At 44.3% G+C, this 17,419-nt stretch overlaps 1 long non-coding RNA gene across 1 annotated transcript; it reads left to right on the top strand.

Moving 5' to 3' along the window:
* Nucleotides 1–15,529: 15,529 nt before the first annotated feature.
* LOC134037942 (uncharacterized) lies at nt 15,530–17,160 on the top strand. The gene is made up of 3 exons (XR_009932611.1): nt 15,530–15,711; nt 16,630–16,781; nt 16,900–17,160. It is a non-coding gene; the product is annotated as an uncharacterized LOC134037942 (long non-coding RNA).
* Nucleotides 17,161–17,419: the final 259 nt, after the last annotated feature.

Genomic DNA, 17,419 nt, shown 5'->3' with positions numbered 1-17,419 from the left:
TGGAAGTTTTTGGGGCGGTGTTTTTTTGGGGCCGTGCAAAAACAATTAATCAAGGCCAAGTAGGTATTTTCAAAAGTTTGGACTTAAAATAATGACGGCAGTTGTAATTGCTGGGAAGGCACATCAAATAAGTTGTCGTGGGCATGTGTTATATATCGACACAGCGTGAAAAGTCTGGGTCATGAAGATGTGAAGCTAGTTTGAAGAAACCGAGGAGACTGTTCACGGGGTGTGTGTGTATATGCCAGAGTCAGTGGTGGGGGGGTGGGTGGTTGAGGGATGGGGTGGGGGGGGCTGTTAGATGTCCACTCCCTCCTGGTCCTCACGGGGGCCCTGCGTCCACTCATCTGGATGGAGGGTCGAACCACCCTGGTCGTTTGAAGTTCTCTCTCTGCCCCCACCCCTCCTCGCTCCCCACCCCCCAGTCATCCTCCCTGCGCCTGGGCTCTCTGATGTCCACTACGTCCCCCTCCGTCGTCCATAAATCTTTAACGACCTCATCCCTGCTCGCCGCCCCCAACCCTCTTTTCCCGATCAGAGGATGAAGAAGTCGAGGTTAGGTATCAGCCGGCTCATAAAAAAACAATAGGCAGTCGAAGGCAGTGATGCAAGTCAAAAGAGGGCTAAGTATGTCCGAGTATGTGAAAACGTGGGATTTTTCATCAGGGAGACTCGAGAGTCTTTTATTTCGTATGCATGCACTCTTATATATTCGCTTTGAATAGGAAACCTCCCCTCCACTCCCCACCCCCCCACACACACACAGCAGGATAATATTCAGAGGCTGGTGGGGGTGTGTGTGTGGGGGGGGAGGACTAAGTGGCGTTGCTGGTCTGGAACAGAGGGGACGGTGCTTGTAGGGAGCGGGGAGGGCGGTTGGCCGAGCCACAGTGGAGCGTGGACCAGGAAGAGGAGTCTCTTCTACACCATCTGTTTCTATGTGTGTTGTGGGGTGAGAGCCCCTGGATCACTATGAGGGCAGCTCGATCTGTCTGAGGCGAATTTGGCTTGTGTCACGCATCCGCACGCACGCGCGCGTAAACCCGCACACGAGCATGTACACACACTCACTGCTGATCGTTAAACGTAAGTGACTGTTCTGATACAGCAGGGTCCTTTTAATGATCAGTGGGGGGGGGGTTTTATGCACACCCTGGAAACACACACACGTACTGTACCGACCCACACACACACACACAAACATTATGGCTGTGTTGGCGGTTCTCTTCCTCACACACACACACACACACATACGTTCACTCTGAGGAGTGCTGCCACGGTGTTTACACACACATCAATCCCTGGGTGAATGAGACCCTGCGGTTATGATCTCCAGCCGGCGGCCATGATGGATTTAGTGCTGATAGGAGGGGAGAGGAAGGAAACTCATCAGCTAGAAACACACAGAGGGAGAGAGAGCCAAGACAAGCACACAACCTGCAAACCCACACACACCCGTAAACAAACGCTCACTCGTAAACACACATACACACGAACACCCTAACCCACACACGTTTACACGATACTGTACAGAAACACTGTACAGAAACACTGTACAGAAACACTGGAGCATTCACACGGACACCAGCCACACACACACAGTCACCCACCTACGCTCCACAGACACACAAATAACAACACACAGTCGGACACATTCATTGAGCATACACGCTAACGCGGAACAGCAGTGCACCAGCCCCCACAGTGTATCCAGCGTGAAATATTGATAGAGGAGAGTGGCTGGCGTTCAAAGGGGAGGTGGACCTCAGCCTTCGCCTGTAATGAAATCCTAATGTTTGTAACCCTGCAGCTATCCATCACAGAGCTGGAGCTAATGTCCACCACACAGTCTCCCTCTCTGCCAAGTTGGACCCCAGAAACAGCACTCAGAGCTGGGCTGGTCCCGGCTGGGTGGGCTGGGCTGGGCTGCAGAGGATAGCTTACTTCGAAAATATGGTAAGAATATGACACAGAAGCAATGTGGTGGAAACGGAGAGTGATGACTTAATAGGTACGAATCTGCCCACTGAGACATTCAGTGACCTGACTAAAGTGAAATCATACCAATTACCAATGACACCACCAACAGTGGAGAGGGCGGCCATCTTGGCTGTCGTTACAGATATTTTTTCGTCCTTCTGAACAGCCTCTTTTCACCTTCTCTGCTTTCATCATCCTTCTTTACTCTCTACTATACTGCATCCTCAGAATATACCACCACCACAAACACACACACACACACACACCAATCTATAACTAACATCTGTCCTTTACATCTCTCTCCCGTGTTCAGTTCATCCATGTGGGAGATGCATCTATGTGTGTGTGTGCTGTTCCGGTCCAGACCAGCTGGCCCTGACCTTGTTGTGCTGGTAATAAATGCCCTGGCGGCCGGGCCCGCTACCCCACAGAGAACCCATCAACAGTTCAGATCTAAGAGACACTGCAGGGAGCCGCCACACACACACACCCACACACACACACCCACACACACCCACACAAACACACTCCCTGACACACTTCAGTGGGCCCCCTGGCGTAGTGGATGATGAGTTTTCCCCAACCTGCACCTCTGTAAATAATGATGATGATGATGGTGGTGGAGATGGTGATGAAGGGTGGTCTTCACTCACGCTGGGTAATCCGGAATGAGGGATGAGAGGTGGAACGGAGGAGAGGAGCGGCGATCCTCCCAGCTGTCGAATTACACCTCCAACAAAGAGCAGGCTGCCACTGTCAAGGTAACCGCAGAGACCTGCTGTCCGCGGAGCGCTGGGATTGGCCTGCCCGCCGCGATAAGCCAATCATAATGCCGCCTGCACACTTGGGCGTGCAGGCGGAGAGAGCCCGAAACAGGAAGAGCGAGGCGAGGGGAAGAGAGGGGGAGATCTCGAACCGTTTGCGAAGCTCAGCGATGGAAAGTGGGCGCACCCCCGTTTCTCACTCTGCTTTGGGCCACGGTGGCGTTGGCGGCGGAGACTCTGCCTCGCCCCTCCGTCCCCGGGCGATCACCCTCTCCACTCTTTATTCTTCACCATCTCATCGGCCAATCGCGTGGAGGGGGTGGCGCGGCTGGAACAGATGGCGCTGGGAAGACTGGGGCGGGGGGGGGGGAGGGTGACCCAGAGTTTGTCTGTAAGTCTAAATCAGCAAAGTCTCCTCTGTATGCTGCACACACACGCGCACACTCACACACAGTGCACGCTCACACACAGTACACACACTTATACAAATTTGCCCATCCACGCGCAAATTTGTGAGGCCTCGGGCAGTTGCACTACAATCAGCCATATGGACCATCAGAAACCCTAATAGATTTTCAGAACCCTCTCTCCACATTCAATTAGCCCTCTTTTTTTTTCTCTCGATCACTCACTCTCTCTCGCTCCCCTTCCCCCTCCATCCCTCCAGCCCTCCCTCTCCTTCTCTGAGGCAGTGCATCAAAACCGCACGTGGATTTGATGAGCGCGGTTACGGAAAGGGATTTCGACGACAGCCGCTTGGACCGCGGACCCGAGTGTGGAGGGGAATGGGAATGTGTGTGTGATTGCGTGCGTCTGAGAAAGCAAGTGAGTGAATAAATAAACGAGGGAGTGACATAATAATGTTGACCTTGCTGTCCGTTGTTCTATAAGAGATATATGTATGTATGTGTGTGTGTGTGTGTGTGTGTGTGTGTGTGTGTGTGTGTGTGTGTATGTGTGTGTGTGTGTGTGTTTGCATCTCGCTCCAGCTCATCTGTGGCTGAGAGGAAGTCTCATCTCGGAGGCGTGCCGTGGTGCGTAGGCCCCGGCACGCTGTCCCGTCCTAAGATCTCACCTCCGCAAACACCCCACATCTGTTATTACGGCGCTCGCTCCCTCGCAACCTCACTCTTGTTTTTCATTCAGCTCTCGCGCATAAGCTAGCTCACGCGCCCTGCTGCACGCCCAAGTGAGTTCTTTTTCCCCCACACGGTTTTCTCAACCCCCCCTTCCTCTCCCTCTCCTTCTCTCTCTCTCTCTCTCTCTCTCTCTCTCTCTCTCTCTCTCTCTCTCTCTCTCTCTCTCTCTCTCTCTCTCTCTCTCTCTCTCTCTCTCTCTCTCTCTCTCTGTGTCTCTCTGTCTCTAATAAAAATCTTGTTTTCACCTTGCCTCTGGCGGCGGTTTATGAAAGAATACCTGATGTGTTTTCATCTACAGTAAGGGTGCAGCTACACCGACAGACTGGGCATCAACCCCAGCACCCACAGCTGTCGAGGAAGGGGGTGGTGGGGGAGGAGGGGGGGGGGGGGGGGGGGAGGGGGGGGGGGGGGGGGGGGGGGGGGGGGAGGAGGAGGGGTGGGGTGGGGGAGGGAGTTGGGAGGAGGGAAGGTTAGCTCAGGAGAGGGCTACCAGATGCTGGGGGAGGTGGGGTGACCACTCCTGAACGAGAGATTCCGCCACGCGCATAAGCATGGCTGGACCCAGAGAGAGAGAGAGGCATGTCAAATGATCGTCAACCTACGTTCTACCATCCTAAAACACATGCTGACCATCCGAAAAAAGTCGCTGTGTGCACTTACAGCAATATGTGTGACCACAACTTTAACACTGCTGATGCTGCACTGAGATATTTAAATGTTTGGGGCCACTGTCAGTGGTCATGTGGCCATGTATGGATAGAAAGAGGAAGAGCACAAGGTCACTGTTGTACAGGACAGACATGTCACCAAGAGAGACAAGGTGAGAGACAAAGATAAGGGTCAGGCAGTTGTTAGCCCTTCAAATAGAACCGGAGGCTTCGATTGGTTGCCTGTCTAAATATGCACAGTTACACATGCCGAGCTTCCAGAAAGTCCTCTGCACAATTTGGACTCACCACGCACTTCATACAATGCTGAGTTTACATTGCTACCTACTGTGTATTATTAGTGTGTGTGTGTGCTGATAAGTGACCCACAATGTAATTTTTTCCATCGCCCTCTCACTGGCCAGTTATTGTACTGTGCACCAGTAGTGGTATCATCAACTCTACTACAGGAAGTGGAGCAGGAAGAAACAAGAAGTCACCGGTCGTCTGGCCATGAGCTTCACCGACACGACATTGTAGCAGGACGTGTGAGAGAGAACTACTACCTTGTGGCTAACTTCTGCTTAAATGTTTTAATTTATTTAAATGTAGAAATATGTCAGTGCTGTAATGGATAGTAGCATAGGAATGAAACACTTTGAAATGTCTTTTTCAAATTGACAGTAATTATGTATTCATTGCTATGTTAAATGATAATTTGAGAATTACACATAGAGTTAGAAATTCTTTTTGAACATTTTTAACTTGCAGGAAGATGGAAAAACTGTGCAAAATAAGACAAAATATTTTAAAGGTTTAACATTTATTTGCACATTTGTTCATGGTTAATTTGACATTAAAGCACAGTAATGGGACAGATGTGTGTTGTGCAGTGTCTACTTGGTTAGTGGGACTGACCACATTCTGAAAATTGCATTTGTATGTGTTTCTGAGAGAGAGTGAGAGAGAAAGAGAAACTAATATGAGAAAAGAGGAAGAACACAAGGCTAGTGCTGTACAGTATAATCATCTCACTGACAGAGAGGCAGAGAGACAAAGTTACAAGTTGGACGACACTGTTCTCCAGGAGTGTGTGTTTCTAACCTGAACTTGTCTTAGTCAGAATGAGGAACCTCCACATCTACTGCTGTCTCTTATCAGGTATGTTTAACTTCAGTCAGTCTTTGAATACAGTGTCATTGGACTCATAATAGATCAGTTGAGTGATTCTCCTGTTCTTCTGGCAGTTCTGTGTGGTGTGGATGCTGATATCACCGTGCAGGGCCATGTAGGGGACAACGTGTCCTTCACATGTTCACACTCTATAGCATGGTCCAAAAAGAAGTACCTCTGCAGATCTCCATGCAACTATGCAGATGTCATAGTTCAGGTTGAAGCAGGTAAAACATCCATGAAGGACAGAGTCGTTCTGAACGATTCAAGAAATGGAACGTTCAGAGTGACCTTCCATCACCTGCAGATGTCCGATGAAGGATTGTACTACTGTGGAGTGGAGAGACCTGGACTGGATACGTATATAAATGTGCAGTTAAAAGTCCTGAAAGGTGAGTGTTTCTCTATATACAACAATCTTCATTCCATACATGCATATATCAGCTGTCTGACATGTTCTGCTCTCTCCATCTTTCCTCTCACACACAGCTCCTACTACCTCGACTGTGACCCCTCCTCCTACTGTCCCCATGGTGACCCCTGGATTTAAGAATGCATCCACACCCCCAGGTCCTCCCACCACAACAACACCAACTGTCTCTCCATCATTCCCATCCACGGAGATATCTCTCACCACTAAGGCACCAGGACAAGGTAGAGAAAACTGATGGCATGTGTGTGTGTGTGTGTGTGTTAGTAACATGCAGGTCAGGTCTTCATCTTAAAAATGTTCACACTCTAAATTGAACCTGAAGCTAAGACACGTTATTCATCTACATGTGCACAGTTACACACACTGAGCTTCCATAAAACAAGTAAATTGTCCGCTGCACAATCCTTACTCACTACACTCCACATGCATTAAGGGTTAAGCTTTAGTGCCAGAGAGATAGGTCTACAGTCTGGTGAACATTTGTCATGACACAAGGACAGTAATTGGAAACTTCTGTCCAGTTTGAATGCATCCTATCTCAACATTCGCTCTGCGACCCTAAACTCACCTGACATGCGAGTCATCCAGTAATGAGTCAAGTTGTGCATTACTATTGTGTTTGTGTGTTGATAAGTAACCCACGGTTATAATAGGGGTTTAACGGAACACAGAAGTCACAGTTTGGTACATACTGAAACAGGATAAAGCACAAAAATCCAAATGCTAGGTTTCTTGTCATATTATTTCAATGCCACAGCCTGTTCTACACAAATGTAAAAATGGCTAACATTTGGGACTTTCGGTATATTATATTTGAGCTTCAGTCCAATGAGTCTGTTTTACATTTTGAGCATTGACAAACTGCCATTCGCTCTCTCCAGCTAGCTGGCCGTGAGCATTTCTCAAACTCCCGGCACTAAAACACAGACAGATGAGGGAAAATGGTGGTGTTTTTGCTAATTTCATCTGATTGACCTCATAATCAGTTTCCATACAGTAGAAATGCCTGTGACTGACTCAGATGTATTCTTTGTGTCTGACTGCATGCACCGAACCGTGACATCCGTAACCTGATAGTTAGGTATGAATACAAGTATCAATACAGCCCTAATGTTAAATGTTCCATCTTCCCTCACTGGACAGTTATTGTACTGTACTCTAGCGTGGTGCTAGCTGTCACAGTGATTGTCCTAGGAGCGGCCCTAGTTTACTACAGGAAGTGGAGAGGAAGAAACAGGAAGTCCCCAGAGTCATCTGGCCCAGAGCTTCACCTAGACAACATCACAGCAGGACAAGTGAGAGAGAACTACTACATTTTTCATTCTATTTATTTTCTGTCTCACTCTCCTCTTTTCTCTCTTTCTCTCAAAACCGTAAGCTTGAGCATGTTGTGTCTCTTGTCCATTTCTCTAGGTTGAACGTGTGGATGAGAATTTGACAGTGGAAGATAGAAACAAAGACTTTCTCAACCCCATCTATTCTCCAATCAACCACCCCTCTGATTCTACTGGTCCCCTCTCACCCTGCTAGTGTTTCTGTTCTATCCTGATCCAACATCACTCTTGTGTACTGTCCTCAAACTCATCCAAAAATCCATGGACAGCCACAGACTCCCAAACTCTGCCTTCTACAAACCTTTTTCATTTTTTAAATTTAAACTATTTAACCAGGTGAGCCGATTGAGAACATATTCTCATTTGCAACGGTGACCTGGCCAAGACAAAGCGCAAATGTGCAAGACAACATACAGTTACACAAAAGTACAGGACACAAAATACAGAATGAGGTAGGGATTGTATGAAATACAAAAACAGTACATAATCTTTATACAGATGACGCCAAGATTACAGATGTGCAAGAAACACAGGCTTTAATTGTAAAAGGCAGTACAAGGCATTATACAGTACAATTAAAAGGAGCAGTGTAGATCAGAAATAAGTAGGCACGGATATGTGCAGGGTCAATGTGCGCATGATGGAGGAGAGCTAACCTGACAATGAACGGTCAGTTGCTCTGACAGACGTTTTTTAAAAGCATGAAGAGGAATAAGGCTCTCCAATGTCAGAGTTTTTGGTAATTCGTTCCAATCATTGGCATCTTAGAACTGGAAGAAGTGGCGGCCGAAGGAGGTTATGTCTTTTGGGGTGACCAGAGAGATGTACCTTGAGTGCAGGATAGGCCTACGTGTAGGTAAAGCGGAAGTGACCAGGGAGCATAGATACAGAGGTGCTTTGCCTAACATACACTTATATAAATGAGTTGGTACCAGTGAGATAGGAGCCGGATATGTAATGAGGGCCAGCCAATTAATGCATAGAGGTTGCAGTGGTGGGTATTATATGGGGCTCCGGTAGCAAAACGGATGTCGCTGTGGTAGACCACGTTCAGTTTCTTCAGTAGGGAAAATGAGGCAGTTCTGTATATGACATCACTGAAGTCTAGGATTGGTACAAGGGTCATTTTCACCAGAGCGAGCTTGGCAGCATGAGCGAAAGAGGCCCTGTAAAGAAAAAGGAAGCCAACCCTAGAGTTAATTTTGGACTGGACGGGGTTTATGTGGGTCTTGCTGTTGATGATGTCAGAATGGCTCTGTCTCTGAGTTCACATGTAGATTTGAACATGCATAGAAAACAGTTGACACTACTTCATGGAACTGAGAAGGATGTGGCTAACTTGAGCTAAACTGGCAAGGAGTCCGCCCTTGACGCCTGACGTAACGTTTTGTTTCAACTTTGAACAGGGGTTTTGAACATTTAATTTATAATCAAAGTATATTATATTCAAATATGATAATATTGCATGGTAAAGTTCTCTAACAATAAAATATAAAACCAATTGAGATTTCTTTTATTGCATTTTGTTTCCCCAAAAAGGAATACAAATTGCAAACATTGTATGCTACATGTGATTTGAACATTTGATTCATAATTTGAACGTTTAATTAAAAAAAGGTCAATGCCAATGTTTGATAGAAGCATAGAAATTAAATACAAGCTGCACTTTGACATTGTCTTTTCAAATTGACAATAATTATGTGTACTCAATGCAATATTACATGATCATGTAAAGTATTTATCATTTGAGCAGCTCATGTATAGTGAGAAGAGTGTGCAAAAAAATATATAATCATAATAATTATTATTATTATTATTAATAATTAATAAGAAGAGTGAGAGAGAGATAAAGAGAGAGAGATAAAGAGAGAGAGATAAAGAGAGAGATAAAGAGAGAGACTAATACGAGAAAAGAGGAAGAACACGAGGCTGGTGCTGTACAGTATAATCATCTCACTGAGAGAGAGGCAGAGAGACAAAGATACAAGTTGGACAACACTGTTCTCCAGGAGTGTGTGTTTCTAACCTGAACTTGTCTTAGTCAGAATGAGGAACCTCCACATCTACTGCTGTCTCTTATCAGGTATGTTTAACTTCAGTCAGTCTTTCAATACAGTGTCATTGGACTCATAATAGATCAGTTGAGTGATTCGCCTGTTCTCCTGGCAGTTCTGTGTGGTGTGGATGCTGGGAAACTTTTCTACAGGCAGGTGTGTGTGTGTTAGTATCATGCAGGCCAGGTCTTAATCTTAAACCTTTTTGCACTCTAAATTGAACCTGAGGCTAAGGCACGTTATTTATCTAAATATGCACAGTTACACACACTGAACTTCCATAAAGCAAGTAAATTGTCCGCTGCACAATCCTTACTCCACTCCACTCACTACACATGCATTGAAGGTTTAAGCTTTAGTGCCAGAGAGATAGGTCTACAGTCTGGTGAAAATGTTTGTCATGACACAAGTACAGTAATTGGAAACTTCAGTCAAGTTTGAATACATCCTATCTCAACATTCGCTCTGCGACCCTAAACTCACCTGACATGCTAGTCATCAAGTAATGAGTCAAGTTGTGCATTACTATTGTGTTTGTGTGCTGATATGTAACCCACGGTTAATAGGGGTGTAACGGAACACAGAAGTCACAGTTTGGTACATACTGCAGTTTCGGGGGCACGGTTCGATACAAGTTCGGTACAATAGGATAAAGCACAAAATGCCAAATGCTACGTTTCTTTTCATATAACTTCAATGCCACAGCCTAAACTATAAGTCAATCTGTTTGCTAAAGTCTGTTCTACACGGCCGTGAAAATGGCTAACATTTGGGACTTTCGGTATATTATATCTGAGCTTCAGTCCAATGAGTCTGTTTTACATTTTGAGCATTGACAAACTGCCATTCGCTCTCTCCAGCTAGCTGGCCGTGAGCATTTCTCAAACTCCCGGCACTAAAACACAGACAGATGAGGGAAAATTGTGCAGTGTTTTTGCTAATGTCTTTTTGTGTAATGTGTTTTTGCTAACCGAACCGTGACGTCCGTAACCTGATAGTTAGGTATGAATACAAGTATCAATACAGCCTAATGTTTAATGTTCCATCTCCCCCTCACTGGACAGTTATTGTACTGTACTCTAGCGTGGTGCTAGCTGTCACAGTGATTGTCGTAGGAGCGGCCCTGGTTTACTACAGGAAGTGGAGAGGAAGAAACAGGAAGTCCCCAGAGTCATCTGGCCCAGAGCTTCACCTAGACAACATTACAGCAGGACCAGTGAGAGAGAACTACTACGTTTTTCATTCTCTTTCTTTTCTGTCTCACTCTCCTCTTTTCTCTCTTTCTCTCAAAACCATAAGCTTGAGCATGTTGTGTCTCTTGCCCATTTCTCCAGGTTGAAGGTACGTATCAGAAATTGAGAGTGGAAGAGAGAAACACAGACTCTCTCAACCCCATCTACTCTGTAATCAACAACCCCTCTGATTCTACTGGTCCCCTCTCACCCTGCTAGTGTTACTGTTCTATTCTGATCCAACATCATTCTTGTTTACTGTCCTCAAACTCATCCAAAAAGCCAAGGCCAGCCACAGACTCCCAAACTCTGCCTTCTACAAACCTTGCTGTTGATGATGTCAGAATGGCTCCGTCTCTGAGTTCACACATAGATTTGAACATGCGTAGAAAACAGTTGTCACTACTTCATGGAACTGTGAAGGATGTGGCTAACTTGCGCTGAACTGGCAATGAGTCCACCAGTGACGCCTGACGTAACGTTTTGTTTCAACTTTGAGGTTTATGTTGTTTAATTTGTAACTTGTTTAACTACTTGCTCTTATGTTTCTTCCCATTGGTTCTTGGTCATCACAATGTATGCTCATGTTTTGGCTACCCCTATTTTTTGGGGGGCTATCTCGTTGTTTATGATCATTGACCTATGGACTTTTTGTAAAGCTCTCTCTTGGAATGAATAAATGTAAACTTTGAACAGAGGTTTTGAACATTTAATTTCTAATGTACTGTAGTATCTGATATACAAATATGATATTATTGCATGGTAAAGTTATCTTACAATAAAATATAAAACCAATGGAGATTTATTTTTTATAGCATTTTGTTTCCACAAAAAGGAATCAAAATCCCAAACATTGTATGCTACATGTGATTTGAATGTTTGATTCATAATTTGAACATTTCATTAAAAAAAGCTAAATGCCAATGTTTTACTGGATAGCAGCATAGAAATTAAATACAATATGCACTTTGACATTGTCTTTTCAAATTGACAATACTTATGTGTACTCAATGCAATATTAAATGATAATTTAAGTATTTATCATTTGGGCATTCCATGTACAGTCGTGACCATAAGTTTTGGCAATGACAAATGTTGTGTTTTGCAAAGTTTGCTGGTTCAGTATTTGAGGAAAATGTTTTCACATGAGAGAGAGAGAGAGAGAGAGAGAGAGAGAGAGAGAGAGAGAGAGAGAGAGAGAGAGAGAGAGAGAGAGAGAGAGAGAAGGAGGGAGGGAGAGAGAGACTAATATGAGAAAACAGGAATAACACGAGGCTAGTGCTGTACAGTATAATCATCTCTCTGACAGAGAGGCAGAGAGACAAAGATACAAGTTGGACGACACTGTTCTCCAGGAGTGTGTGTTTCTAACCTGAACTTGTCTTAGTCAGAATGAGGAACCTCCACATCTACTGCTGTCTCTTATCAGGTATGTTTAACTTCAGTCAGTCTTTCAATACAGTGTCATTGGACTCATAATAGATCAGTTGAGTGATTCTCCTGTTCTTCTGGCAGTTCTGTGTGGTGTGGATGCTGATATCACCGTGCAGGGCCGTGAAGGGGACAACGTGTCCTTCACATGTTCACACTCTAATGCATGGTCCAACAAGAAGTACCTCTGCAGATCTCCATGCAACTATGCAGATGTCATAGTTCAGGTTGAAGCAGGTAAAACATCCATGAAGGACAGAGTCGTTCTGAACGATTCAGGAAATGGAACGTTCAGAGGGACCTTCCATCACCTTCAGATGTCCGATGAAGGATTGTACTACTGTGGAGTGGAGAGACCTGGACTGGATACCTATGCAAATGTGCATTTAACAGTCCTGAAAGGTGAGTGTTTCTCTATATACAACAATCTTCATTCCATACATGCATATATCAGCTGTCTGACATGTTCTGCTCTCTTCATCTTTCCTCTCACACACAGCTCCTACTACCTCGACTGTGACCCCTCCTCCTACTGTCCCCATGGTGACCCCTGGATTTAAGAATGCATCCACACCCCCAGGTCCTCCCACCACAACAACACCAACTGTCTCTCCATCATCCCCATCCACGGAGATATCACTCACCACTAAGGCACCAGGACAAGGTAGAGAAAACTGATGGCATGTGTGTCTGTGTTAGTAATATGCAGGTCAGGTCTTCATCTTAAACTTTTTCTGCTCTAATTGAACCTGAGGCTAAGACACGTTATTTATCTACATGTGCACAGTTACACACACTGAGCTTCCATAAAGCAAGTAAATTGTCCGCTGCACAATCCTTACTCACCACACTCCACATGCATTAAAGGTTAAGCTTTAGTGCCAGAGAGATACGTTTACAGTCAAGTTGTGCATTACTATTGTATTTGTGTGCTGATAAGTAACCCACGGTTAATAGGGGTGTAACGGAACACAGAAGTCACAATTTGGTACATACTGCAGTTTTCGGGGGCACGGTTTGATACAAGTTCGGTACAACAGGATAAAGCACAAAATGCCAAATGCTAGGTTTCTTTTCATATTACTTCAATGCCACAGCCTAAACTATATGTCAATCTGTTTGCTCAAGTCTGTTCTACATGAATGTGAAAATAGCTAACATTTGGGACTTTCGGTATATTATATCTGAGCTTCAGTCCAGTGAGTCTGTTTTACATTTTGAGCATTGACAAACTGCCATGAGCATATCTCAAACTATCGGCACGGTATGAATACAAGTATCAATACAGCCCTAATGTTTAATATTCCATCTCCCCCTCACTGGACAGTTATTGTGCTGTACTCTAGCGTGGTGCTAGCTGTCACAGTGATTGTCGTAGGATCGGCCCTAGTTTACTACAGGAAGTGGAGAGGAAGAAACAGGAAGTTCCCAGAGTCATCTGGCCCAGAGCTTCACCCAGACAACATCACAGCAGGACAAGTGAGAGAGAACTACTATGTGTTTCATTCTCTCTCTCTTCTGTCTTACTCTCCTATTTTCTCTCATTCTCTCAAAACCATAAGCTTGAGCATGTTGTGTCTCTTGCCCATTTCTCCAGGTTGAATGTGTGGATGAGAATTTGACAGTGGCAGAGAGAAACACAGACTCTCTCAGCCTCATCTACTCTGTAATCAACCACCCCTCTGATTCTACTGGTCCCCTCTCACCCTGCTAGTGTTACTGTTCTATTCTGATCCAACATCATTCTTGTCTACTGTCCTCAAACTCAACCAAAAAGCCAAGGCCAGCCACAGACTCCCAAACTCTGCCTTCTACAAACCTTGCTGTTGATGATGTCAGAATGCCCCCGTCTCTGAGTTCACACATAGATTTGAACATGCACAGAAAACAGTTGACACTACTTCATAGAACTGGGAAGGATGTGGCTAACTTGCGCTGAACTGGCAATGAGTCCACCCGTGACCCCTTGACGTAACATTTTGTTTCAACTTGAGGTTTATGTTGTTTAATTTGTAACTTGTTTAACTACTTGCTCTTATGTTTCTTCCCATTGGTTCTTGGTTATCACAATGTATGCTCATTTTTGGCTACCCGCAATGTTTTTGGGGGCTATCTCGTTGTTTATGATCATTGACCTATGCACTTTTTGTAAAGCTCTCTTTTGGAATGAATAAATGTAAACTTTGAACAGGGGTTTTGAACATTTAATTTCTAATGTACTGTAGTATCTGATATTCAAATATGATATTATTGCATGGTAAATTTATCTTACAATAAAATATAAAACCAATTGAGATTTTTTATTGCATTTTGTTTCCCCAAAAAGGAATCAAAATCCCAAACATTGTATGCTACATGTGATTTGAATGTTTGATTGTTTTTTTGATGTCAAGCATGATTGTTGGTTTCTGATGAAGGCTATGCATGTTTTCATTTACATCAATGTTGATTTACCATGAGTAGAAGTCCTCAAACAACATGACAAAACAACAATGTTTTACTGGATAGTAGCATAGAAATTAAATACAAGATTCTCTTTGACATTGTATTTTCAAATGGACAATAATCATGTGTACTCAATGCAATATTAAATGATCATTTAAGTATTTATCATTTGAACATCTCATGTATAGTTATAAAAGGAGAGAGAGAGAGAGAGAGAGAGAGAGAGAGACTAATATGAGAAAAGAGGAAGAACACGAGGCTAGTGCTGTACAGTATAATCATCTCACTGACAGAGAGGCAGAGAGACAAAGATACAAGTTGGACGACACTGTTCTCCAGGCGTGTGTGTTTCTAACCTGAACTTGTCTTAGTCAGAATGAGGAACCTCCACATCTACTGCCGTCTCTTATCAGGTAAGTTTAACTTCAGTCAGTCTTTCAATACAGTGTCACTGGACTCATAATAGATCAGTTGAGTGATTCGCCTGTTCTCTTGGCAGTTCTGTGCGGTGTGGGTGCTGAGATCACCGTGCAGGGCCGTGAAGGGGACAACGTGTACTTTACATGTTCACACTCTATAGCATGGTCCAACAAAAAGTACCTCTGCAGAGATCCATGCTATGATGCAGATGTCATAGTTCAGGTTGAAGCAGGTAAAACATCCATGAAGGACAGAGTCGTTCTGAACGATTCAAGAAATGGAACGTTCAGAGTGACCTTCCATCACCTGCAGATGTCCGATGAAGGATTGTACTACTGTGGAGTGGAGAGACCTGGACTGGATACGTATATAAATGTGCAGTTAAAAGTCCTGAAAGGTGAGTGTTTCTCTATATACAACAATCTTCATTCCATACATGCATATATCAGCTGTCTGACATGTTCTGCTCTCTCCATCTTTCCTCTCACACACAGCTCCTACTACCTCGACTGTGACCCCTCCTCCTACTGTCCCCATGGTGACCCCTGGATTTAAGAATGCATCCACACCCCCAGGTCCTCCCACCACAACAACACCAACTGTCTCTCCATCATCCCCATCCACGGAGATATCACTCACCACTAAGGCACCAGGAAAAGGTAGAGAAAACTGATGGCATGTGTGTGTGTGTGTGTTAGTAACATGCAGGTCAGGTCTTCATCTTAAAAATGTTCACACTCTAAATTGAACCTGAAGCTAAGACACGTTATTCATCTACATGTGCACAGTTACACACACTGAGCTTCCATAAAGCAAGTAAATTGTCCGCTGCACAATCCTTACTCACTACACTCCACATGCATTAAGGGTTAAGCTTTAGTGCCAGAGAGATAGGTCTACAGTCTGGTGAACATTTGTCATGACACAAGGACAGTAATTGGAAACTTCTGTCCAGTTTGAATACATCCTATCTCAACATCCGCTCTGCGACCCTAAACTCACCTGACATGCGAGTCATCAAGTAATGAGTCAAGTTGTGCATTACTATTGTGTTTGTGTGCTGATAAGTAACCCACGGTTATAATAGGGGTTTAACGGAACACAGAAGTCACAGTTTGGTACATACTGAAACAGGATAAAGCACAAAAATCCAAATGCTAGGTTTCTTGTCATATTATTTCAATGCCACAGCCTGTTCTACACAAATGTAAAAATGGCTAACATTTGGGACTTTTGGTATATTATATTTGAGCTTCAGTCCAATGAGTCTGTTTTACATTTTGAGCATTGACAAACTGCCATTCGCTCTCTCCAGCTAGCTGGCCGTGAGCATTTCTCAAACTCCCGGCACTAAAACACAGACAGAAGAGGGAAAATGGTGGTGTTTTTGCTAATGTCATCTGATTGACCTCATAATCAGTTTCCATACAGTAGAAATGCCTGTGACTGACTCAGATGTATTCTTTGTGTCTGACTGCATGCACCGAACCGTGACATCCGTAACCTGATAGTTAGGTATGAATACAAGTATCAATACAGCCCTAATGTTTAATGTTCCATCTTCCCTCACTGGACAGTTATTGTACTGTACTCTAGCGTGGTGCTAGCTGTCACAGTGATTGTCCTAGGAGCGGCCCTAGTTTACTACAGGAAGTGGAGAGGAAGAAACAGGAAGTCCCCAGAGTCATCTGGCCCAGAGCTTCACCTAGACAACATCACAGCAGGACAAGTGAGAGAGAACTACTACGTTTTTCATTCTCTTTCTTTTCTGTCTCACTCTCCTCTTTTCTCTCTTTCTCTCAAAACCATAAGCTTGAGCATGTTGTGTCTCTTGCCCATTTCTCCAGGTTGAAGGTGCGTATCAGAAATTGAGAGTGGAAGAGAGAAACACAGACTCTCTCAACCCCATCTACTCTGTAATCAACCACCCCTCTGATTCTACTGGTCCCCTCTCACCCTGCTAGTGTTACTGTTCTATTCTGATCCAACATGATTCTTGTCTACTGTCCTCAAACTCATCCAAAAAGCCAAGCTAACTTGCACGTAATCTACAAGGAGTCCGCCCGTGATGCCTGCCTCAACTTTGAACAGAGGTTTTGAACATTACATTTCTAATTTAAGTATCTGATTTACATTTTCAAATATGATGTTATCGCATGGTCAATTTCTCTTACAATAAAATATAAAACCAATTGAGATTTCTTTTTTATTGCATTTTGTTTCCCCAAAAAACAATACAAATTGCAAACATTGTAAGGTTTCTTCCATTTTGTCTCCTCTAGTGAGTTTTTCCTTGTCTTCCTTGAGGGTTTAGGTTGGTTGAGGGGCAGTTTTATTGGCGTATGTGAAGCCCTCTGTGACATTGCT

The sequence above is a fragment of the Osmerus eperlanus genome, chromosome 17, assembly GCF_963692335.1.
Source record: "Osmerus eperlanus chromosome 17, fOsmEpe2.1, whole genome shotgun sequence".
Lineage (NCBI taxonomy): Eukaryota > Metazoa > Chordata > Actinopteri > Osmeriformes > Osmeridae > Osmerus > Osmerus eperlanus.
Note: the sequence above shows the minus strand (reverse complement) of the source record. Positions and strands in the feature narration are given on the sequence as shown.